Source organism: Rattus rattus, chromosome 4, assembly GCF_011064425.1.
Source record: "Rattus rattus isolate New Zealand chromosome 4, Rrattus_CSIRO_v1, whole genome shotgun sequence".
Classification (NCBI taxonomy): domain Eukaryota; kingdom Metazoa; phylum Chordata; class Mammalia; order Rodentia; family Muridae; genus Rattus; species Rattus rattus.
Window position 1 is genome coordinate 25,317,124 of NC_046157.1, and position 25,492 is coordinate 25,342,615.

The window sequence follows — 25,492 nt, forward strand, 5'->3', positions numbered from 1 at the left end:
TGTGAACATGCACAGGTATGAGGGCAGGTGACTGGAGGCCCTATGTGGTTACTGGCTATCAAACACAGGTTGTTAGGTAAGCAACTTTAATCACTGAATCTACTCAAAGTTCTGGAGCATATCTTCTTCGGCTCCTTTTGCTATCATGCCACACCAAATACACGGCCAAACTCCTCATGATTTATCTACTGAAGCTTGCTCAAATCATGCACTTCTCTTCCTTTGTATCGTCACCATCACTGCTCATCCAGACCGTGATCTTTGCTCCTCTAGGCAATGATAAAATTTCCAATTATGATTTTGCTCTGCTCAAGTAAATTCCATGTTTTGATGATAAATGTTATCAAACAATTTCAACCACCTATGCTTGAGAACCTTCCAGAAACATCCACGTCTCTGGAAATAAATAACTAAACCTTTTTTATAGCCCTGAGTCCTGTGTGCCCTGTCAACATATTAGGCAATCCAGAAACAAATTTCGAAATCATTCCATTAAAGTTAACCTCACCAACTCCTGGCCATGACAGAAAACAGGAGTCCTTCCTATCATGGCTTTTGCCTGGGCCATGCTTTGTCTAGCTAACCATCTACTCAGCCTTGATACCACCCTGTTCTCTACCTTCAATCTCAGTTCAGGCATCAAGACTGCTTCCTCTCCCTCCCTGAAACAGAACAGCTCCTTATATGTGCTATCTGAATCCTTTAAATTCTTCAGAGTGTCTACCACATTCTAAAATTTTATATATTTGGCTTCTATCACTGGACCCAAGATATGTAACATAGAAAGTGGATTTTTACTTTCTGTCTTAAGCTCTTCACTACCACAATGCATCCCACACTCAATTCTTAATAATGGTATGGCTTTAACTTCCATTATATATTTTGATATCTTTTCCTTGTCTATTATAATGTTCCTTGCTATATTTATTGTTAATACTTACCTTACATTGACGTTAAAGGGTTAATCCATGCACATTATGTCAGTCATGTACAATTTAAGAACAAAATTAACATTTTTTTTAGTGATTTCCCAACCTGGTGACAAAAAAATCCAAATTGACTTTGTGAGTCTAAATAATATATTAAAATAAAACTATTCCCATATTGAATTAACCATCTAATAAATTTATTACATTACTTCTAAATATCTATGGATATATGATATCTATATCATCTATCTATCTATCTATCTATCTATCTATCTATCTTTATCTATCTCTCTATGTACCTATCTATTATCTATCTTCTATCTATCATCTATTTTTGTGTATATATACATATCAATATTGGCATATCTATGTCTATATTAAAAATGTTTTAGGTGTTTTGCAACTGTGTGTTGACTGACTTTCGATTGATGCCTCAGAAGTGGCTATGTGGATTGAAATGTTCCTTGATCCTTTTATTCATATCATGAATAGGTCTTCCCACATGTCGAGAACATGCTTTAATATCATACCACTATGCCTTCTCAGGCTTGGTGGGACAACATTAAACCTTCACATTCTGATTGGCTAGCCAAGCATAGACACTCTCTACTCAGGTCTTTATCATTCATGTCTCTCCAAAGCAATTGTAGCCTACTTCCAGACAACATAGTAGACAAAAGTGCCCTGGAAATTTTCATTTGTATAGTATGCTGGGGTTTGATTACAGCAATTATATACAGTGGTGTTATTTTTTACATGCACAAGATAGAGGGAGGGAGAAACGGGGTTTCCAAGGGAAGAAATATTTCCTCAGATTAAAATTTAATGTACCATAATGGGATTTTCAGCATAAATAAATGCCCCTAACACTTAATGTATAAATTTTAAAACTATATAATGAGCACTTAGAGTGTGTGCGTTAATTTGGAGACATACAATGGTGTGGGTAGACACCGACTTTGTTACATGGGACTGCTGTTCTATTTCCTAATGCAACAGAATCACTAAGAGTGACTTTTTAACGAATGCTAGTTTCAGAGTCATTAATGTGGTTCCCTAAAACTTTATGTCTCTAGGTAAGTAGAAGACATGTGCACCTCTACCTAGAAACTCGATTCCCCAGAAGGACATGAGCTACACAGACAGAAACATGGAAATTCAAGTGCGGTTATAACAGCATAACCTCCATCTTGAGTAGCTGTGATAGAACAGAAGAAATTTCAATCGCATCCCCCCCCCAAGATTCTCATAAATTCTGAACACTACTGTACCCACTTTGGACATGTGAAGGTCTGAATATATAACTGTTCTGGAAGACATTGAATTATGAGGCTGCCCACTTATCAAAATCTGAAAAAGGATTTGTCCTAATTGTCCATTATCAACTTATGAAAGGGCCAGATGGGAAATTTGGGTCAGAGAAAACATATCTAAGAAACACCCGAAGCATCAGGGCTGCGTTCTTGGGTATGGTCAAATCTATTTTTAAACACACTTACCTACATGTCTCTCCAATGAATACTCCACCCCGTTACAATTTTCTATACATTTCTATCTCCAGCATTAAATAGGATGCAATACCACCCCAGACAAGTAATAACCACTTTGTAGCAAAGACAGAACTAAGTCAAAGTCCAGCCTCCCTCTCTGAGAACACTTACTCTATGGTTTAGGTTCACCTGCATTTCATGGCTAAGAACTAGCTGAAGTAACATAACCCTACCTGCCCAGCACTCAGCACTCAGCACTCAGCACTCAGCACTCAGCACTCAGCACTCAGCACTCAGCACTTTGCTTTCTTCTAGCATTCCCTGACCTTCTGCCACATCTGCCCTCTGCCTTATTAAGGACTTCTCCTGGATTCAGACCAATCAAATGAATTCTTATTTGCAAATGTTAAAGATGCAAATATTTGGTAATCTTTCCTATCCTGTCAAAATATTTTCTTGTATGTTGTACTTGATTTTTAAGAGACTGTTTTTGTAGCAGTTGTATGTTCACAAGAAATTGCAATCGACCTCCCGCTTGCACACATGCATCGCCTCTGCTATCTGACAGCATAATTCCCTTAAATGGTATCTGTATTATGATTGGTTATCCTAAATTGACATGTCATTACCACCCAAAGCTCATGCTATGCATGAATATTTTCTTGGTGCTAGATAGTATGAGTTTAGACAAATGAACAATAAATGCAGAATAGCCACAACCATAGTAGAAGATTATATAGTATATTTTCACTGCTCTGAATGTATTTGTATTCTGTCTATCCATGTTTTCCTGCTTTTCAGGAGGCTTTGAAAGCAAATGCTACTTTTACCATCCCTACTTTTGACTTTTTTTCTGAAAATCAAAAGGTTGAAATATGCCCTATGTCTTCCTTTCTAATTTCAGAACAGCTTTCTTCTGTGTGTTAGTACATACATATTTAAGTGCATCTATGCCTTTTTCTGACTATTTTTTATAGTGGAGAAAAATATTTAGTGTCTCTGTGTCTCCACTCCCTCCTTTACATACAGGAAAGAGTAGGAGGGTTTCATTGCTTCCAAGCTTGGGAAATTAATAAAGAAACCTATTAATGTTTACAGACAGGATTTCAGTAAAACCTAATCTTATAACTAATTTGGGCAAACAATGAGGAAGAGTTATTGGGGGGTTGTGAAATGGGAAGACCATGTTTAGTTCATTAAGAAACTGCCAACTGACCTCTAAGGAGCCCTTGAAGTGTTGCCTTTTTATGAGCATTGAGAGAGAATTCTCATTGTCTCTTAGTCCTTTGTTGCTGGTAATGGCCTTGCTTTTGACAGTCACAATATAGAGTGCTGTGTAAATATTTTGATTTTATTTATCCAAGGAATAATACATAGTATTTGCTATCCCCGGAGGAGTGACAGAATTTTCTCATTTTTTTTCTGCTAAGATCTGTATTTTCTTACCTAGTCTTTTGTGTTCTTTTCATCTTGGGGAAGTTAGGGAAACATTTTATGGCACTGTCTTCTGCAAATCTTCACTTCTAGTCTCTGGTTGCTCTTCTGACTCCCTTGATAGTGCTTGATTTTATTTTGTTGTTTGTTTCTTACTTGAAACTGTCAGGTGTCATCATGCTCTTGTTTTTGGCTCTTGGCACAGAGCATGGCCCTTAAACATCATTGCTAGTCATCTTGGAAGACTTTTAGTGAATAATTCTACAACTGTTTTGTATGATTCAAATCTCTTTTACCTCTTACCGTTCACATGATGAGCAGGAGAGAAAACACTTTAGAGCATATAAAAGTCTATGCTTTGTCTAGTACTGTGGTGTGTACTTGCCCGAGGAACTTGAAGAGCCCTTCCATCCACCGTGACTGGTTATAAAACTGTTATTTGGCAGGAAATGCCATGGTTACTTCTTGTGGCGACCCTAAGTGGCAAGGTATTCATTTATTCAAAAATAAGATACAGAATAAAGTTACCTAGTTTCTATTAGAGTCAGTGATGCTTTCATCAGCCATTTTCTATGGGTAATTTATTTTACCCCTAATTCTACTCTTATGTATGGCATGGTCATGAGTAACAGCTGCAGAATATAGGCCATCCTCTTGTATTTCAATGACACTTAGCAGACTTCTGACTTGCAGAACCCTCTTCCCTGCTTCTTTTCCATTGACAGGAATGAATGCCAGCCAAAAGCTGAAAAGCGAAATAGCAAAATAAAAATATGTTTAAGTGGAAGGATTTTAAAACTGGGCACATGGATGAGAAATGAAAAATGAGTGCCATTCAGATAGGCTCTTACCAAAACCTTCTAAATACCTGGCAGCTCTTTCAGTAGAAGGAAGGACTCGCATGTCCCTTAACTTTGCTTAGAATCAACACAGAACAACCTCTTGACCCTGAAGGCCTTTACGAATTAGTCCTGGCCTGAGCAGAGCCCTTATATGAGCAGGAATTGGAAAGGGCACAGGCAGTGCCTCGCTTTGTGGCGGGACCACCAATGAGCTGCCAACATGCTGTTGAACTGAAACAGACGAGCCAGGCTCCACATATGACAATCATTCCAGCCCTGGCAGTTAAGGGAGCCTGTGAAAAAGAGACGCACCGAAGAGTCCCCTGCTTTGTAATCTCCAAGATGCAGGTTGTTTGCCTAAGGATTAGAGCAGCGGAACGCTAATCTCTGATTGCTGTCTCAGGAGCTCCAGTGCCACCAACCTCACTGGGACTCAATTCTCCTGTAAACTGAGAGCATATGAATTGATGATTGACAGGCCTGCTTCTGCTTTGTCCCTTCCATTCCCACTATATTTCTTGGTTTGTGTGTTAAAATAAAAACACAGCGATTTGTATTTAAGGTTGCATGGCACGCTTAGTTGTTTCCTACATCCTTTCCGTCTGATTGCAGTGCCCTAAGTCTAATGACAGCTGTCCCTGACACTACTCAGCCTTCTTCCACTTTAATCCAGTTACCCTGCTCAGCTAACTTTCACCAATGCCAGTCTCAGAGCCAAGTTATTTTCTTTACCTTGAAGAACATAGGTTTTAATAGCTCATCGATTACCGATATCCCTTTTAGCAATAATATCTACTGTACTCTCATTGGGAGATATCCTTTTTCCAACAGAGTTATTGATAGTCCCATTCATGATGATCGTTTGGATATTTGCTTTGCATGAGTCTGAGTTCTCTAAGACAGAATAATCTTCATGTACTCTGCAGAGCATGATGACAAGACCCTGGAAGCTTTGTGTGTTTACTTTCTCCAATTTCCCCTTATAACGTCATCTCTATCATCTTTTTAGTTGATAAAAACCATCCCAGCATTTGCCAGTGCTCCCACATCTCCCAGGATCTGAAGCCTCGCCATGTGACAAGTTCTCTCAAGCCATAACGCATGCGTTCTCTAAATGTCTGTATGTGGCAGGACTTACTAGAATTTAAATGGACTGACTGATTTTTCCTTTAGTTCTACAACCTGATGCATTTTAATCTATAGGCATAACTGCATGGGCTAATTTGCATGGCCAATACACAGGTGCACAGCTATGCATATTTATTTTAAGTAATTTAGGATGTTAATTTTATAGATATGATAATGCAATTTTAAGTTTAGAAAAATCATGGTACTGATGTCTGGCAGGGTTGGGCGTCTGTAAAATTCAGCAGAGCACCTATATCACATTTCTACAGCTCAAAGTAACTTCTCACTTATTCAAAATGCGTAATTAATATTAATATTAAACTTGTTATTTCAAACATACACTTCGTATGTGGGTTTTCAAAATATATTTCTCTTTTTAACAGAAGGTGGTATTTTCTGCAAGGACAAAGAGTACACCTTGTGAACATGCCCATAACTTTCTTTTTAATATATGACTATACCGTGGGGAGCAACAGACAAAAAAGAAGCTTCTTCAAGGCAGGAAAGGGAGCTTGGTAGCTTAAAGCAGTTGCAGCTTTTCCAGAGGACCCAAATTCTGTTCGCAGCTCCAACATGGAGATTCACTATACGTATTAACTTCTATTGCCGAGGATCAGCACCCTCTTCTAGCTATGCAGGGAGAACACTCATGAAAAATTATAACAGTAACTATTTTTTAAAAGTAGAGTTTCTACAGGTGAAGCAAAATGCGAGTTCAAAATCATGTCTCTTTAATGTCAGCTCAACCCTCTTCTGTTTGCGTTTTAATAACTTCTAAAGGACCTCAGTGTAGTCTCATGGTTCTTTCAAACCCTGTGTGAAACAGAGAATTAGATAGCATTTGTTACTAGAGGAACATGAGTCGAGTCCAAATATCATTTGGATTTCATTTAAGTTCCTTAATTTGAATAAGTATTATTACCTCTATACTAATTGCAGTTCCATCAAATAAAGGGTGACTCTGATATATTGTTAAAGTAGGTTTTAGAGAGATGTTTTGGGGTACAGTAAAGCACACAAATACAATGCACTAACATGCATTATGCGCACATCCTGCAGCTTAAAGATGAGGCTTGGTGAAGACCAGCTTTCCAAATTTCATCTGAAGGATATTATATCTCACTTATGATTTCCACTGTTGCTTTTATACAATCATAAAGACTTAATGATGTCGCATCAAGACACATTAGTATTTCCCTTGAGCTAGGGTGATACTAAACCTACCTGAGTCTTAACTTCTCATATGATCTTAATAACAGGTCATATTTCAAAGCAACTAGAGAGCCTACGTTAGGGGTACAAATGAGGAAGTCAAAGCTATAACTTGACTATACAATGCGGTATGAAGAGATGAAGAGGAATAGCTCTGGGATGGCTTCCTATCTCAAGAACATTTGGACTAAAAATAACACTATCCTATGTTGTCCTCAGAACTACTGAGAACCTAAGACATCTTTGTTTTGGTGGAAGCATGAGTGCCCATATCAGGGTGTTACCAGTGTAGATAGCATAAGAATCATGGGAGCATGTTATGTATGAACAGGAGCATCAACACGGTGAAAAACAGTCCAGCCCAAACTTGTTTTCCTCTTTAAAACTGGGCATATTAAAAATTTATTTTCACCAAGCTGTGGAGAAGGCATGCATTATTGATAACATCATGCTTTATAGAGTTTCAGAATTTCTAGCGCGTCCAGGTCTATCATCTGCCCTGCAATGTAGTAAAAAGAACATTCCATAGAGCCTCTTCTCTGGGTACAATAATGTGAGAGAGTCCAACCATCTTCATTTCTTTCTTGTCATTTGCCCTTCTATTTTGCTTTGACCACATTCCCTATCCGTAGAAGTCATGGGAAAGAAAGTATGCTGTCTTGGAACAATATTTCCTGAGATTTCTTTTAATGAAAGGAGGGATCATGAGAAAGAATCATAGAGCAGACACAAGTTCTCCAACTGGCTGAGCAGAATGATGAAATGATGAATGGGAGGTGGTTCTCTGACTGAGGGCCACAGAGCGCCTATTGCAAACTCCATGCCTTGTGACCTCTGATGTGTTTTGTAGACTGTATAAGAAAAATGCACAGCTAGTTTTACTAGCTTTGGAGATTACTGAATATGAGCTAAAATGTCATGATATTGAACCTTAAGTGAGTTTACTCATATCATTATCAAGCAACCCAGATGTCTTCTATCAATCACACAGAGTAAGATAATCTGACCTTACACTGTTTTTATGATTGTGTAATGTAGGCCAGCGATATTATTTTGCATACAGATGTTGTACAAAATTATCTTTTGAGGTCATATTTTCCACCAGTCTTTTTGATTCCCATGTATTCTTGTCTAGCCATCTGGATCTGGAATACTAGGGAAGAGGAAGCTTACCTTTGCAGCTCTCCAGTTTTTCCTCTCCAGCTCAGAGGCATGGGAGAGCATGTGTAGTCACTGGTACAGAGAAATCTGTAATTTTTTTGTATTATTATCTGCAAATATATATTTGTTTCCATGTCCATCTGTGTATGAAGATCACCAGTTGCCAGTTAAGTCTGCGGAGGTTGTGAATATCACTTCAATTCTGGCCTCCTTTTGTTTGAGCTCCAAATACCCTTGCTCTCTTCTGGGAACCAGAAATGCTGAAGACTACTTAAGGTACCCACTATCAAAAATAGGTTAATGTGCCTTGCCATATATCTAAATTACTGTAATGTTGCTATGATAAAGCACTGTGAACAGGGAAATTTATAAAAGAAAATTCCTTGGGGCCTTAAGGTTTGAGGATTAAAGTCTATAACCATCATGGTAAGAAGCACAAGCAGCAGGTAGGCTGACATATTATGGGAACAGTAGCTGAGAGCTCCCATCTTGAGATACAAGCACACGGGCAGAGAAAGCTCACTAGTAAGATCAAAGCCTGCTCTACAAGGAAGCATGTGTCGACACATGGTAATCTTCTCAAATACTTTCAGCTACAGGGACCAATTATTCAGACATATGAATCCATGGGGTATGGGCATTCACAATCACATTTTCCTTTGGTTTCCACCCTCTTATTAAATTTCAAATCCTAATGTTGCCCAACTACAAAGATTATAGCTATAAGTCTAATATTGGATTTCTTTTTCCCTAGTGTTCAAAGCAATGATAGTTTACACCTTAATTTTGTATAGTTTGGCTAACCGGAAGCAGGGATAAAGCTTAGGTTTGGTCAGAAAAAGATGAATTATATTACCAACAGTTTTCTACTTTTAATATTCATTTTCTTGGTTAGGCACATCATCTCAACCCGAAATAAACATTGTTTTTTTCTGAAAAATATCATATGCAGTTGATGAATGGGAAGGCATCATGGGCTTACTGTTAGTCCCCAAGTGCCCTGACTTAGCTATTCTTTCTGAGTTTACTAGAACTCACTCTTGTCCTTCTTATGACTGCGTCCTTGCAGATAATTTAATTTACAAGGAATCCAAGATCAGCTTTTTGGTGAATAAACAAATTAATTACTCTAATATAATTTTTCAATCATAAATCTTATTCCCACTACATTTTTAGAAAAAAAAATCAATTTTATTTTGACTTGAGTAACACCTTCATTTTTAAACTTTAAAGTGCTACAGCTTACATATAGAGTCCCGTAGGAGCTTCAGAACATTGGAGAATAGGACCTACTTTCTCCTTGCTGAAGGACCGCTACCTATTCAAGCTGTCTTTTCATCATTTCTTCCTTCTTTATTTCTTTTTTCTTCCTTCCTTCTTTCTTCTTTCAACTTTTTATCTTTGTTATTCTGTTCAGTTCAGCTAGTATAACAGTGGCAACTAACACTAAAATGTTGCTCCATAAAAAGAACTTTTAATATTTTTAAGAATTTAATAAGTTTCCATATCGTAATAGAGATATGGAGAAGTACCTGAATGTGGAACAGTTAGCTGCCCCTTTTTTCTTCCTCAATTGAAATGCGTTTCCAGAGGCAAAGAGCAACTACACCAATTTTCAAGTGGATTGTGAGTTTTAAGAGACATTAATATTTATGCTCCTTTACCAAGAGATGTTTCTAAAGGGATGAATTAATTTTGTGTTATCCCAATGTCTACAAAAGGATCACTTGAATAATAATTTTAAAAGTTATTTGTCCAGGGAAATTATTTTAGCAAATTTTCCCATAAATGCCAAAATTGCCTCTACTTGGGATTTCTGATCCAATCTGGGTATTGAGTCTGACTCATTAGTAGATTTCATGAAAGGTCAAGGGACCTAGACTTTTGGTGTCAGTCACAGGCAGGTACAATAGATGACATAAAGGCAAAAACTCTGATCTGATCAGTTAGTCTGCAACAAGAAAATATGAGAGAGTCTGTAGATGCCCAGTCTAAGAAACTCCCTGGGATGAATCCTCTTAACTGCTGTGTGTCTCAGCACCCTATAGCAGCTTGATTCAGCTAATGTTCCTATTTATAGACTAATTGTTAATGAATAAACTCTGAGTACTGGTGAGATGAAATCAAGGCATTTTTCTTCATCTTCCAACTACATACAATAAAATGCCAAGATATATGACATTTAATAGATGATAGATGATAGATGATGTGTTATACGTGATGAGTGATATGATATAAAACTAGAAGGGTGACTGATTAGGTTCCTGAAAGAATGATGTGATACTAAAGTTTGATGATTGGTATTGGAATTGAAGAAATTAAAAAACTCAAACTGCCAAAAGTTGCAAACAAAAAATGAAAAATAAAACAATTTACTCCCATATACAAGAGCAATGAACTAGGAAAAGACATTCTTAATGACAAAAAGCCTTTAGTCAATAAGTACTTGGCTATGGCCACTATCATAGATAGTGTGTGAGTCCACCACAACTGCACTAACAATGGCTGAACTGGGGAATCTTAACTCTTCTGGTCATCACAATGAATGTTTACATACAGAATTTCAATAAGTCCTATCCTTCAACTTATTTGAAGTATCAGTGAAGAAAGGGTAGATCTTCAAGATATCTACACCTGCATGAATAATAAAATTCTTTCTCCATCCTAATCTGGATTAGAGTCAGAGGAATGCCATTCAGAGATGTTTATATAGTATTCATCATTTCAAAAAAAATAATCAAAAGCATATGTTTCAATCACTTTTCATTTTAGTTCAATTAAAAAGTAATCAATAGACACCAACAGTGAGATGACATAGACCATATATTTTCTCACAAACGTTTTAATAAAGTCACCATTAAAATGTTTTAATGAACAATTAGAAATTCTCTGTAACAGAGTGTCTGGCAAGAAAATGAGGCTCTTAAGAGAGAAGCGGTCATGAAGATGTCAATAAGCTAGAAGTCAATAAAAGGGAAACAGAAATCACAAACAGAATGTACTAGCAATAAAAAAAGCATAAACCCACTGAATAGGTTTAATATCAGAGGGACCAATCAAATGGCTTCTTACATAGAACAGTATCCATTTGGAAGAGTATACATAGAAAGTATCCATTTGGAACATGAAAAAAATTGAAAACCAACGAAAGAGTTGGGTATAGCATTGGACCCATGTTGCTAGTTAGGAACTGAGGCAGGGCTGAAAAAAAAGTACTCAAAGACATTATGGCCAAATTTAGAAAAATGAATGAAGTTAAAAATGGGTAAAAAAAAAAGTTGATTTGAGCCTTATATAGCTACAACAGCTACATCCAACAAATGTGTTAGGTATGATGTACTCAAAATTTAGAAAACTGAAAACACAGCAAAATATATTGAAAGCAAGACAGCTACAAAATGGCAACCTTTACATTGGTGAAAAAATTTAATGGTAATAGACTTTTCAATAGAGCCCATGAAGACTAATAAGAAGTAGCATGTGAAAAGAAAAGGTAAAAGAAAAATCAGGCCAGAGACCAATATCCATTGAAGATATTCTTTAAAACAAAGGGCATGGAGCAGTGACTTTAACATCAGGACTCAGAAGGCAGAGGCAGGAGAACCTGTCTGAGTTCAAGGCTAACCTAGTCTACATAGTGATTCTGTTTCCAAAAGACAAAAAGAAAAAGAAAAAAAAGGGGGGGATGAAATAAAATTCAGGAATTTTCAGTGAAGTACTAAGAGAACTTGTAGTAGGAGGACCAATCCTAAAATAATGGCAAATTTATTAAAATATTGATTGCAAATTTTCTCTACATTTTATTTTTCAAAATTATACTTGACAGTTGACATAAATATAACACATTCTAACACTGCTCTAAGTTTGTGTAAATGTATTTTAAATGTCTATGTTGTAAACTAGAGTAAAGAAACGTAAAGTTAGAGTTTCTATGCTTTATTGATGTCAATAAGTTTAGATGTGATGTGTTCAGTATGTACTACATATGCCTTGAATTACAAAGATACACAAAAAGTTAACTTTATGATACTCTAGGCAATGGAAGTTCTAAAATTAACTGGTGCAACCCAGAGAACAGTAATTAAAAAGGAAAATAAATAGACAAAGAGACAGAGCACACAAAAAGCCAATAAATATACCATAGTTAATTTCTAATGTATGAAATGATTGCTTTAGACGTAAGTGATAAAACTATTCCAAGTTTAAAAAAAAACAACAAAAAGAATTAAAATCATAAATTACCTATAACTTATCTAAAATAAATACATACATTTCAGGCTCTGGGTTTGGTCCCCATCCGAAAAAAAGAACCAAAAAGAACCAAAAAAAAAAAGTAAGTTGGAAGAAAGGTGGAAAATGGAAAATGATGTGATATACAAATATAAAATGAGAGAGTAAAGTACCTATATTAACACCAAATAAAAGATATTTCAGGGTCAATAAATTCACCAGAAACAAAGCCAAAAAAAAATCAACAGTTAGAAACAGCAATCCTCAATAGGCTTTATATGCACCATATAACACCCTCACCTAAATAAGATAAGTGAAAGGAGAAACAGACAGACATAGAACTGTGGGTGGTTATTGAAATGCCTTCCTTACGTAGTGATAAAATTCATGAAGGCAAAGTATCAGTGATATCAGGCAAAAATCCTTAATCCTCATGAATAGGACACCCGACACAGTACCATATAAATGCAATTTTAATTGTCCATGGAATACATACCAAGACGGACCACATCCTGTGTCAGAAAACACATTTATATGACTAAAATTATACAAAATGTATATCTTTGGCTGAGTGGACTAGAATTTGAATGCAATATAACTGAAGATAAATAAAAAGTCAGAACTCTTATAGCTAAGCAACACACTTCTAAACGATCTATAAATCAAAGAAGATGTCCCAACGGAAAATTTAAAAAATATATTAAGTTGAAGGAAAATGAAGATGCAGTATATGACTGGCTAACGCAGTGCTTTGTGCAAAGTGTGACATTCCAAATGACTTTGCTGTAAGGTGTGGGGAAATATCTGAACAGTCTGACTACCCAGAACACTAGAAAACTGAAATAAACAGAAAGAAGAAAGAAAGAGAGAAAGAAAGAAAGAAAGAAAGAAAGAAAGAAAGAAAGAAAGAAAGGAAGAAAGAAATACAACATGAAAAACTACTAAAATGGATCAGGGGTCAGGGAGAGGACTTTTCCAGTTAAAACCCTTTCCATGCAGCCGTCATGATCTTTGTTGAAGTCAACTGTCTTACCCAAAGATGAAAGGACAATGCTAACAACCAGCAAAGTTGATAGAAGATGATCGATGATAGGTAGAAAGATGATAGATAGATAGATAGAGAGAGAGAGAGAGAGATAGATAGATAGATAGATAGATAGATAGATAGATAGACAGACAGATGCTACAGAAAAAAGTTTCATACACTTGAAAAGAAACAAAGGGTACCACTGAACGTGTTCTAGATAGGGAAAGGATGCTAAGCAGATATTAGAAACGACTATGCCAGCAAATTTCTTATCTTAAATGATAGTTCCAATTTCTCAAAATGACAAAATGCAACTTGCACATCAAGAAACTGAAATGGTGGTTCTCATAGACCTAGTAACCAAATTTGTAATTTTAAAAATTCTCCAAAGCAATCTTTAATGCAGAATGTTTCTTTAGACAATTCTTTGACATGTATAAAAACTTAACACAAACTCTGCAAAAGGTCTTCCAAAAAGCAAACAAAACAGAGAGCAAGTTACTTTCTATCAATTCTATGGAATGTATAAGCTATAGAAATTGTGTATATAAATTAACTTACATAGATATATGTAGATGTATATTTAAACATATATGCACATTAAACCTATATATCAAAACACCATGACCAAATACTGTTTATGCAATTTGATATTATGCTGGTTTTATGTTTGATAACAAACCAGTGTAATCTGCCTTTGATTGCAAGCTAATTCAGGAAAGTTTACGAGATTATATTTATTAATATAGAGAAATCATTTGACAGATCTCACCAATTGTTTGTGATAGCATCTCTTGGATAAACAGAAACAATAGTTTATTCCTCACCTTCAAGAAGAACATCTGCACATGCTACAAATAACATTCGTAATATTGACAAACAGAATAATTTCTCCTAATTCTGTAAGTCTGGCATATATCCTAAGGGATATATCTACATTACAGTTTTAGGATTCATGGCTCAAGGAACATCATGGGCTTATGGGGAGGGGGTATGAGAGCCGACATACCAGGAAGTTTGTTATGAAATAGTCCTACCTAGAAATGCTTGCATACACAAAACAGGAGCAATGTCAACCATTGGACCTGTTAATACTGAAGAAGGTAAACCTTAAGGGGTCTCACCCTTAGACGAAGAACTATCAGAAAGTAAAGAATCTTAGGAATATAGAATTATCCTCCCCAAAGTATGAGCCTCCATATTTGTTGTCCAAAGGAGTGTTCAGAGGCATGTTGTCCAGACGAGTGTCAAACTTGAAGTTATATATACACAAACGACAAAAGCATATTCAGTCATCTGTAGTTTGTAGTATGAGTGCATGCTTGTGTGTGTGTGTGTGTGTGTGTGTGTGTGTGTGTGTGTGTGTGTGTGTGTGTGTGTAGCAAATAATGTAGGAATAAGATGTAATCAATGTTGTGGGACAACAGACCATGCCAGGACATTTGGTAAGGTAGAGTTGGTCCGAGACCTTGGTAGACAGGTACACACCTGGAACAGTAGGCACCGCCCTGACCCTTATTAGATTTCCGGCCTTGAACACATTCCACAATCCCCACATAAGGAAACGTGACCTGTGGCCAAACAGCCCAGGACAGAGTTCTCCATGCTAATTCAAATAGAGTTTGAATGGAATAACTGAAGATTACATAAAAAGTCAGAATTCATGAAACTAGAGGCACTGAGGGTTTAGCCAATAATCTTTGCTTCCTGGACATTCCTCCCTGCAAAAAGTATTTCATCTCTGCTCGATCCCGAGAAGTTGACATGCATTTATTTTCCATAATCGGTATGAATAAATATGGACTGTCTCTTCCATTGAATTGCCATGGGGAGCATGGAGAAGGTCTTTCCCTACAGAGGCATAGCCTAAGATTACCTCAGAAGGCTTCTCTGAGCTTCCAGACAACCACTGCTACCATCACAGGTGAGCTAACCTGGAGCTCCCATTTTCCTAGCACTGGATTCATTGTTGTCCTCAGCCCATGTGCTTGCAATGGTCCTGGCCTTGTCACAGGCCTGTTGACACCATTCTACATTCCTAACTCATCTGTGCAACACCCCAGTGGCATCTGGACACCCAGGGTGTCAGGGATCCCCAACTGTTGCCTCTCCGTTCTTATACTGTGTTTTCATATCCCCTGAGCAGTGTTTAGCTACTTCTCTAAAGCCCAACACCCAACTCAACGGCAGTGCTACCTGGAGATAGAGTCAAACACTCCCTGCTTTTTGCCTCACTAAAGCGTATCCCACACCCCAGTGGCTAACCCCCCCAACACACACAACACATACAATATGACAGTATGGGAGTCGCTCAAGGGAGAGTAGCTGAAAATGGACTGGAGGGAGAAAAAGGAAGGGAAGAGTGGCATGACTCCATTTCAAATAAAACATGTTAGAAATGATTACTTTTTAAAAATTAAAGCATCAAGTTATTTATCAGGGCAGATAATTGAATGAAAGTGGCTAAAACCGAAAATTCAGGAAAGTCAATTCAGCTATGTGACTCAAAGTATTGAAATGGATAGAAAACTACAGGACCACACACTGGTGATACTGAAGTGCTTACAGAGAATAAATTCTCTTGACATCTGAGTTATCACTAGGAGAGAACCCTTTCACTAGGAAAAAATGCTTTCTAGGAAAGGCAAACATCATGTTTCCAAGGACCTTTGCTTAAGGAGGTCTTAATCAAATCAGTTCCCACATAAAACCAAAAGAAGCGAATTCAAGCTAATAACCTATTTCCCAAATCAGTGAAAGGTAAATTGAGTCCACAAAGGGCTCAATGCAGGCACTCCATTATCTTCATCATGTCCCTAGTCAAATGCCTCTCTCTAAGGTGGCAGTACATCTTAACCCACTTCTGAAACCAAACATGTCTACCTTGGTAATGTTCAGAGAGCACCTGTCCATAACAATGTCAGGATTTAGGAAATGGCACCGGAATAGCAAAGTTTGGACATACTCCCAGAGTGAGTAAGAGTCCATATTAAAAAGCAAAACTCTGAAGTACTGCATATGATCCTTGAATGTATAACCCTTGACTACAGGAGCAATAACAAGGGTTGCACCAGTCGAGGCTGAACAAGTAGATATGGGACAAATGTCTCTACAGAATTATTTTTCATGAGGTTTTGGTGACCCGTGTTCAAACCTGCGCTTTTCCCAATGTTTTGTGATGGTTACAGTGAGACAAAAATGCTGGAGACCTCTCTCTTCAGAACTTCCTGCCTCTGTTTATTTTTCCGAGGGCTGCCACAACGGTGTCGGAACTCCATTTGATTCTGTCAACACTTCAAGGAGTAATTGGAAATAAACCAATTATTTCCCAGTGTAATTACCAAAATATAAAACTTATGATATATATCTGACATTTACTGATACAGTAGGCAGCAAAAGCTGAAAGCGAGTTTCAATTGTGCTGAAACTTCCCAATAGGTAGGAGTGAAAATTGCATATTATATTAAAAACCTGTAGGATTCTAAGCACTGTAATATGAAACTGTGAAAGTGTCTGTGATTCTATAAATGTCTTCAAATATAATTTTAATACCACTACAGATTTTTAATGAATCCATAATTGAAGTTAATGATAAATTCAGTTAGAAATGAGTGACAACAGTTTTTCTTTTCCTTTTTTCCCCCCACAAAGCTCACAGATCTATTTGAAATCCCTTGTGCAGAAATGTTCAGTCAGTTATGAAACTGCCTGAAGGAACTCTTGCTCCATCTAAAGGGTTACCCTCAGAGACAAATTCAGCAGTCACCATTCCTCTTTACATTGTGACTGATAAAGGGTTTATTTTGTCAGATTTTATTGTCATCCAGCTAGAAACTTATTCTTACTGTAATTTCCATCTGTCCCAAGACCATTCCTTCAATCTTTCATGTTACATTTAAAATAGGGCATATTTTCTAGATTTATACTCAGTGCTCTATATATAATATTATTACTCCCAAGGAACAAAAGAAACCTATTATAATTGGGCACTGACTGGCTATCTAGTTATATCAGGGCATTAAGGTAAATGATGAACAGTTGATTGTATCGTTACTATTGGGAGAAGGTGGAGATTTATTATAGATTTTGTTCTTGTTGATGCTGTTCATACTGCTGCTGTTATTGGTAAGAAATAATTTAATACATTTATAGCCAGTAGAAAAATATAGATGCCTAGAGAGTTTGAATATATAGTCATAATACAACAGTAATGGTGGAGAATAGAAGTTCAAATCCCATCTCCTCCTACATTAATATATAGTGGGAGTTTTGCTCCGATGGGTAAGATAATTGAGGGAAGAATTCTCTTACTTCATTAAATTTAACTTTCTGTATGTACCTACAATTTTTCACTTTAGAATTATAGAATTTTGTAAAAATCTGTGGTTTGTAATTTAGTGCTAGAAATGATGGACTAACAGATTTAATATTCCACATCTCTACATAATCCTTTACCCCCCAGAGCACAGAAAACATTGTATACTAAACATATATTCTTTCAGTATTTGGAGATAGCTAATTTCTCTTTTAATGTGTCAAGCTTTTAGATGATTATCTTTCAAAATAATGTAACTCTACTTGCCACAGATTGCATGAGAATTTTAAAAAATTATATGTTTTTGGCCTAATTGTATTCATTCTAATTTTTTGTATATGAGTGCTTTGCTGAAATACACACACACACACACACACACACACACACACACACACACACACACACACACACACACTACCTTTGTGCCCAGTGCCCAGAGAATTCTGCTGAGGAAGTAAGGTTGTTAAATACCCAGGAACTGGAGTTCAGATGTTTGGGAAATGCTACAGGGTACTGGAAATTGACTTGCTTGGAAAGAACAATAAGTATTCTTAAACACTATGAAGTCTCTCCATCTCCTGTCATAAAAGTCTATGATTATTCTGTATTTACTTATTTTATTATTTTTTTCTCATGTTAGCATTGAAGTGCCTTCCTCATTTTCACTGGGTGTTTGATTTGGCTGTGATTTTCTGTGTAAAGCAGGTGGATAAAGATCACATCATGAGGTTGTAGGTGTTTTCCTTTTAAGTTCTCCTTTGGATCTTCATGATAGGATGCACTGATGTTTGTGCCTGGAGATTCTCCAACTCAGTTAAGGAGGAAAGTGTGTTGCATCCTATTCCAGGTGTGTGTCTTAGACGATCGACACAGCATTTTCCAATGGTGTAAGCGCTCAAACTGGAATTGCCCCTCTTTCAGAAAGAATGACTGATGGGAAAAGCCAATCGGGAAGCCAGCACCTTGAGAGGTGTCATTGCAGCTACAGACAGTTACAGGTGACTTAGCTCTTTTGTCTCATTGCCAGACCGTGTGTTTCACACTGTCTAAGGGACTTGCTGCTTTGTGGAAACTCAAAGCCCTGGGAAAGCCTCTCCCAGCCAGAGCTGTGGCTGACCTGGGCTCCTTGTTTGCTCTCCTCCTATCTCATTAATGCAGCTGTGAGTACATTTCCAGAACTTTTCACCTGACACTGTGATGAGGGATCAGGTGCCAGGTAGAGTAATCAATCTGGAGGGCTTTTAGCCTCGCATCCTGCCACTGTTTGACAGCATGTCTCCGTCAAGGAGACTGTCTTCCTTAGATCGATAAATCAATCAGTTCTTTTTACATCTTATGAAGCACTCCTCACGCCCCTTGTCACTCACACTGCACCGCACACAAGTGGAGAAATCAGAGCTGAGATTGGCCCAAACCATCCCCATTCACATTCTATCCTATAATCGCAGGTCTTTCCCCCAAATCAATTCCCCGTGCAGTGGTAATGGATCACAGTCCAGTTCTTCATTCCTATAAACCGAAGAGTGAATCTGGGGAAGGGGTTGGAGAATCTGGTGTGTTTAAAACAAAATGGACCACATCTATAATTCAGAGGACACAAATCGCAAGGTTTATGATTAGAACTGATCAAAGCAGACAGTGTAGGCTTTATTTAAATGTAATAGATTTACTGATGCTGCATAAAGGAACTCCAGAACTCTCCAAAGCTCTCAAGATTGTAAAGATGTTGGCCAGGTGTTCCTGCCTGTGTACCAAGCAGTGGCTGGCTACCATGAGCAGGAATGTAGGGTAAAAGGAATGAATGACCAACCGGAAATCACAGCATGTGTTCCACATGTTGTGGGTGTGCTCAAGATAGCTAACCATTGAACTGCACATCATTGGGAATAAAGTATAGACGAAACACTTAAATAATATCTGGTGTCTTCTCGTTAGTTGTAGAATCTAAGACCCAACTCCCTTAAACAGAGACATGTTGCTGAGAAGTGCAAGGCCCAAGATCTCTCCCAATAACCACTGTGCTAACTTCCATTTAAATGTTATCATTTCTCTAAGTAGACATGAATTTCCTTCCACAGAACATGAAGGAAAAGTTCTGGACACAAAGCCTCTAAGCAGTTCACTGTGTAGGAAGGGAACTTTTAAAGAGACACCTGGCTGCATCTGTTGCTAGTCTACATCTCATCACCTCACTTCTTCATTCATGCAAGGAAACTTACCCTAGTAAGTTGATGAGTTTCTCAAAACAGATGTATTGACATGAAGCCCAATCCTCCCTGAAACTACATGAAGGGATAACCAGGGATGGGAATTTCCTCGGTTAGTAGAATCTGCTATTCAGTCAGAAAGCAAATCGGAACTCATGTGTGGCCTTGAATAAACACCATAAAAGGTACGGATGCTGGCTTCTTTGTCTGCCTCTGTGAAGACTAGAGTACCAGTGCCCATGAAATTAGTACTATAGAGCCATCCAAATGGTGGGCTCAAGTATTTTATACTCTGGTGGCTTGAAATTGTAGTAGTGTCTTCTCACCTGTCCCAATTTGGTAGTTGAAGCAGTTTTACACTAAGACTTCCACACTGGTCTTTACTTTTTAAGCACCTAAGTCCAAATTTTAAGGGAAAATAAAGCATCATTTTTCCCGCCATCTACAAATCATGCCATTATTTCAAACAAAGGTGTTTCTAATAAGGTGTTTGAGTATTTTACTGAGAATAGAGAAAGTCAAGACTGGAAACGACAACAGGAATGGTGTAACTAAATAGGTTATAAACAAAGAGACCTGGCCTGGTAGCTATTCTCTATGAATAGCAATACACATTTGAAAAAGCCGTAAGCATTGAATTTTTGCACGGTCTCAGAACTCCCATCTACCTACTTTCTTTTGAATAAATAAAAGGTGCCATATTAAAAAAAATTATAGTTTATTGGTTTAGAAATGCACTTAAAATTACTTTTCTTCAGGGAGTTTCCTGGAATACTGTGTGCTGGACTCTTGTATACAAGAAAAGTTAAGAAAAAACGATGAGAGGAGAGGGAAGGGAAGAGAAAAGGGAAAGAAACAGAGAGGAGAGTGGGGGGCAGGTGAATGGAAGGGTAAGGAAAAGGGGAGGAGAGATCTTTGACTGAGTCAGAGTTACATACCTACGCCTGAATCTGTTGTAGATTGAAAAATAATATGTAAATTGCTGGTCTGAACGGGGAACTGAAAAGCTGGTGTCCTCTTTCATTTTCCCTGGAAATGAACCTGGACTAAAATCAGAAAGCAAAGCCAGTGACTATTTGGCAGGTAGGTCAGGGGAGAATAAAGAGAAAACTCCTATTCAGAATACCCAAGAGTGCGCATTCCTTTCCATGAAACAACCTGACACTAGGGCTAGAAGTTATTCTGAAGATCGCCTGAGCCCTTGTCCTTCTCATCCCAACCACAGCCCCACCCTAGAAAGGTGACAGACAAGTTACTTACTCTGAAAGTCACAACTTGAACTAGACCTCAGATCCCCTGGGTTGGAGCCAAGAATTCTTTTCAATAAACCCGATTATCTCTTCAAACTGCCAGTGGTCCACATGGGCGTTGAGTTTTCCAAACCCACATTGTGGTGACAGCCTGCTAAAATGAGCATCTTAACTGATAATGATAGTTCATTTCATATGGGCCATAAACTAGCAATAACTGTCTTTAGCTTCTCAGTGGAAGCCAGCCCTGTAATCTCAAGATAAATAGCTTTGCGTGCCGTTACCAGTCTCCTGAGCAAACCAGTCTCTCTTGTTCCTCTTCTCAGTAGCAGCATATGCTTAATTTTCAGACTAATGAAATGATTTCAAGTACATAAATACATGTGATGTCATTAGTCGATTGTTATTAAGTGGATCCTTGCAGTCCTAATGTGGTTACATATCTGCTAGCTTTTGTTCTAATTTCCTAATTGTATATCTGGTTTTGAACCATAGAAGAGCAACATATTTGTAATGCATTACATTTTATCCCCTGGAAAACAAACCGTTCTATCAGTCTCCCAAACTTCTTTCTTCAAAGTAAATGATGATGCTGGATGGTGGTGGTGCTTGCTTTTAACCCCAGCATTCCATAGGCAGAATCAGGCCGTTCTCTAAGTTAGAGGCCAGCCTGGTCTACCAACCAAGTTCCAGGATAGCCTACACGGAGAAACCTTTTGTCAATAACAAAATGCAAATGATAATGGAAAAATCCGTATAGCTCAGTTTCTATAGAATTACAATGAAGACATTACATTAGACAGAGAATTTTGGCAAATTTAAAACTGGATCCTTTAAGATTCATGTGATGCCAGACCTGTTGCCAAGGGCAGGTAATTCTAGTTCCTCATAAGTCTGAGGCATGAGGGTCATTGTTTTAAAGCAAAGCTAGGCAACTTAGTAAGGTTCTCCCTCAAAGAAAAAAAAAGGCAATGGAAGTGGAAGACAAGGACTGTGTATGTATCTCAGTAGTAAAGTATCCAGGCAGGAAGGACCCATACTCAATTCATAGTGATACAGACAAGAAGTTTAAAACAAGGGAAGAAAGGGAAAAAGATAGAGTGTATAAGTAACCAAGCATGAATGAGTGCTCAGAACAAACTTTCTGTACTTGTAGTCAATATGCAGTGAGGATAATTAACAAAGTGTTTTCGGCCAATTCTCACTACAGTTCATTGATTGTAATGGTTTGTATCGTTGTGTGTGTGTGTGTGTGTGTGTGTGTGTGTGTGTGTGTGTGCCTTATTGTCTTTGACATACCTTAAAAGTTGTTTCTTAAAAGAAAGAAAACTTCCAATCAAATATATTCCTACTAAAAATATTTTGTTTGTTCTCTGGGAATATCGCATCTAACTTGATTTCCTCATGTTACATTCTGTTTGCACTTGCCTTAGTCAAGAACCAAATGGGCCTAGAACTGGTTACTCTTGAATTCAATGCAAAAAATTTTTAACATTTCTTCCTTTCAATGACTTACCTCACAAGAGAACTGTCATGAAAATCAAAACAACTCTTAAAGGTCACAGGACATGATCTTCTGTGTAAATGTTCCTATGGAAAGGACAGAGAATTCTGTTGAAGAACCTTAACATAAGTAAGGATTGACAGGAGGATATTTAATGGAAGGTTTGACGTTCATAACTGACAGGTTGAGAATCATGACATAGAGGAATAGAGTGTGCTATCATTTCCAAATATTTTCTGCCATTCCCTACAGGATGATGATGGTTCAGCAGCCAATTAGTAGGAGGGATGGCTATATCAATTTTCCTCTGGCTAACTAAATATATATCATGTCCAGGAGGAAACCTTGGGAATGAGTGCATGTTTTGATATGATCAGTTGCTTTCTGTCCCTCTCAACTGGCAATGCTTCTGATGTAGGACATTCAGGGTATTCAAATCTTGGATCATATGTTAGTGGAATACAACTTTACATTGCTCTCTCCAAATCCAGGTAGAAGCCAGTGTTCAAGGCAACGAAATGAAGCTGTCAGCATAATGGTTTTAGAGTGTACCTGGCAGATCTGGCTAACTTCAGGGAAGAGCCTATTTGAACATCAGAGGGAGTGAACCTTAAGAGTGCAAGACCACAAATAGAAATCTTAACTTGGGTCTAGGAATGGTTACATTTAGAATGGAAGAATGGTCAATATTGTATGTTATCTGTTTTTTTTTTTATATTTCCAAACCCTAGAAAATGGTAGCTGCTCACTAATCCATTGGCTTCATAGAACATCGTAACTTGGTGTAGAGTGAAATTTTAGACTTTAAAGGACCAGGAAAACAAAAGTAAAATGATGAACTCATGCTTCCCGGTCATGATATATGTATAAGGACAGAGCGTTGAATACACATGATAATAGTTTAAGGTTGAATATGCACAAATAATGGGGAGATGCACAGACAGTATGCAGCTTTTACTACAGAGAGTTAAACACTATAGGCAATATATTCCTTGCACTACTTGTGCTGAGTGGTTTGTTATTTCTAGGAGGGAGCAGGGGGATGGCAAATGAAAGCTCTGTATGTACCACAAGATTTATCTCTTTATAGAATTTAAAGAGTTATAAGGGGTTTAAGGGATAATCCTATTCAAAATATAATATACACTTGAATGACGTTTGCCATCTGGACAGTCTGTCAGGTTGCAATGCCAAGTTTGTTGGCTCTCGGCAGCCAGCTCTCCTCCTTGTGGTTTGATGTTACTAGCCCTAAGCCTGTTAGCGTCACCCACACCTCCTTTGTATAGTTTCTCAGGCCTAGAGCACATCGAATGGGCAGGTGCAAAAAGGTGGAGTATTCTGTACACAAACCTAACTAGGTTTCTCCCCAGTCCACATCTTAACTCAATAGACTCAGGGCTGCATTCTGGGCACATACAAAAACAATTTCCTTTATGTCAGAAGCGAAAACAACATTCTTTATTAAGAAGATATTAGGTCTGGGGACTCCTAATGCTACACTTAACTCAGCATCTGCGTCATCTCCAGCCGTGCCAGGCTGGCCATGTCAAAAATAAATCCTTGCAATTCAGAATTCAATCCAGTAGCCAACGGCTATGTTCCCTGGAAGTCCATAAGGAGCAAGAAGAAATGCAACTCCAGGCTCCCGCTGCTCCACCTCTGTAGAGCGCTGACTTGAAGGCGCAGAGCAGGTTGGGCATATATAGGCTATGTGCCATTTCTGCTATCGATTCTGTCTTCCATGCATTACTTTTCATTGTGAAAACAAGTGAGAGAGGAAGCACTGAGCCCCTCAGAGGATACCCCTTTGTTCCTATTGCGTGTTAGCCAGGTATAAGGTTCTGTCGCTACATAAGGACTGGGAGATGGGGGTGGGCTCTACTTTACTCATGGTACAAGCTATCCTTTAGCGCCAAGCCACCAGCTCCCGCTTTCTCCATCTGCACCTGGAGCATCTGCAGGATGACTCCTGAGTGTCTTAGAAAGAAGGTCACACGTGTGAGAGTGGAAGCCTTGAGGCTGATTGGCTAGATATTTGGAAGAGATGCAGAATCTTGGCTTTCAATTTTCCCTTTAGAGCTGAGATATTGTGTCAGTGTGGGCTCTCTCCGATGTCTGGCAGCCTGCCATTTAATAGCAGCAATTTAGATTTTTTTCTTTTGCTTTCCTTTGTGTTGACCCATTCAGAGAATAAAATAGGCACTCATGATATTCATGGAATTGCATCTGGGACTCCAAACAGTTCTCCAGAGACTGCTGCAGCACCCATCTTCTGATCTCGGAGCACATGCACAGCTTCGAGAGATGACACGATCCTTTTGACCTGAACCCTCATCTGTCTCCTGCCTCTGTTCCAGCACACGAAGAATGAGAGACCTTAATGAGAAAGAAGAGAGAGAAAGGCTGTTTAGATAGGCAATTTTCAAACCTATTGTTAGGTCTTTCTGTGTTATGTAGCAATGTGTTTAATTTTTCTATGTAAAACACACCATGGGCTCTCCTACATAGAAAGAAAACATCCCCGTGTCCGCTCTAGGACTCCTTGCAGACTTAGTAGCCACACCCGCAGTGTAGGTCAGCTTCATTACTCAGCAGCAATCTGGCTTCAGGCACATTGCCCGTTTAGTGGTCACTTACTTATTCTGATTTTTCTCTACCACACAAAATTGTTATGATAGAGGTCACTGGCCAGTTAGGACAGTTTGTAAGTCTGTGGTATGTATACAGGTAGAGAGGGTGGAACATCTCATGTGAACTCTTCTC

The 25,492-nt window shown here is 38.0% G+C and overlaps 1 protein-coding gene and 1 pseudogene across 1 annotated transcript in view; one reads left to right on the top strand and one right to left on the bottom strand.

Moving 5' to 3' along the window:
• Positions 1 to 25,492, top strand: part of Lsamp (limbic system associated membrane protein) — a 2,154,604-nt gene that overhangs the window by 367,423 nt on the left and 1,761,689 nt on the right. The gene's annotated exons all lie outside the window — the stretch shown is intronic.
• LOC116897706 overlaps positions 1 to 25,492 on the bottom strand; it is a 52,090-nt pseudogene that overhangs the window by 17,998 nt on the left and 8,600 nt on the right.